Below are 1,813 nucleotides of genomic sequence, written 5' to 3'. Positions count from 1 at the left end.
ATAATTATGCACACCTGATATAGGGTGTTGATGTCATTAGACCACACCCCTTCTCATTACAGAGATGCACATCACCTAATATGCTTAATTGGTAGGAGGCTTTCGAGCCTATACAGCTTGGAGTAAGACAACATGCACGAAGAGGATGATGTGGACAAAATACTCATTTGCCTAATAATTCTGCACTCCCTGTATACTAGGTATTTTGATATACATTCACCAGTCAATTTATTGGGTACATATGTTCAGCTGCTTGATTAAGGCAAGTATCTCGTCAGCCAATCACATGGCAGCAACTCAATACATTTAGGTTTGTAGACGTGATCGAGATGACCTGCTGAAGTCCAAACTGAGCACAGAATGTGTGAGAAAGGAGATTTAGGTGACTTTAAACGTGACATGGTTGTTGGTAACAGACGTGTTGGTCTGAGTATTTCAGAAACTGTCAATCTGCTGGGATTTTCCCCACACAAACATTACTAAGGTTTACAGAGAATGGTCTGAAAAAGAGAAAATATCCAGTGAGTGACAGCACTAATGCCCTGTTGATGCCAGAAGTCAGAGGACAATGGTCAGGCTGCTTTGAGCTGATAGGAAGGCAACAATAACTCAAATAACCGCTTGTTACAACCAAGTAATGAGTGGTGCAGAGATGCCGACAAAGTGAGTCTACATTTCACACAGGCTCACTTAAACTAGGAAATGTTGCCTGGTTTGATGAGGCTTTTTCTGCCACAACATTCAGATGGTAGGGTTAGAATCTGGCCCAAACAATGTAAAAGCAAAGATCCACTCTACCTTGTGTCAACAGCCACAGAACAAACCTGGAGTCAGTTAATATTCCCGCATGCAAAACTGGAAAAACTACAAACTGCACAACTTGTGGGAATACCAAGAGTGTAGCAAGCAGGTTTTTCCTGCTTTGCAAACAGTGGACAAAAACCCCAGAACACACAATGTCACACACAAGATCACAGGAACAGAAGGCAGATCAGCTTGCAGTTTTCCAAGAAATAAATGACCGTTTCCACAGAGAAATGTCCCTCAGAGTGACAGCAGGGTAATACATTTGTTATGTTTGACCGTGACCGTGGTGCATGACTCAGACTCGGTGACTCACAGCCTGGCAGAGGTTATAGTTTTACTCTCTTACACCCGCAGATGCCCATTAAAACAAACCACAGACACTGTCTGTAATTATTAACATGCTGCATTTTGATCTGTTCTGTGATCACCCACATACTGCTCTTCAAGGCATGTGTGATCATCGCTGTCTAACAAGACAGACGCTTTCTTTTGGTCCTCTGTCAAACAGGGTGAGCCTGTGATTATTGCACTGCAGTTAAACCCATGTCTTTTAAGCACAAGTCTCACAGAGTGAGCGTACCTGTCTGTGCAGTAATGCTGCAATGTAGTAAGCCACTGTTGCTATGCTACCACTGAAGTATGGAGACAAATGCATGTAATTACTAAATACTGTAACATATAACACTGTAGATACATAAACAATGTAGATATTTGCATTAATAGCAGTTAAAATGATGTGTTGGCACCAAAGCAAGTGGTGTAGATAGTTCTAGGAGTATTATAATCGGGACCATTTCTTTGTGTGTCCTGATACATCAACAGCAGCTAATGCTTTTCTTGAAATGTATTTTAGATATCGGCACTTAGAAAATGTTCCAGAGATCATGTCAGTCAAAACTGAGATTTTAGTGAAAGGTTCAGAGTGTAAAACGAAAACGCCCACTCCATTAATCTGAATTCTCCAAGTGACATGATCCTTGCTTTTAAATCAGAACTATACTATAAG

The sequence above is a fragment of the Haplochromis burtoni genome, unplaced genomic scaffold (assembly GCF_018398535.1).
Source record: "Haplochromis burtoni strain Fernald_Lab_line unplaced genomic scaffold, NCSU_Asbu1 Contig_45, whole genome shotgun sequence".
Classification (NCBI taxonomy): Eukaryota; Metazoa; Chordata; class Actinopteri; order Cichliformes; family Cichlidae; genus Haplochromis; species Haplochromis burtoni.
This window is presented reverse-complemented; position numbering follows the sequence as displayed.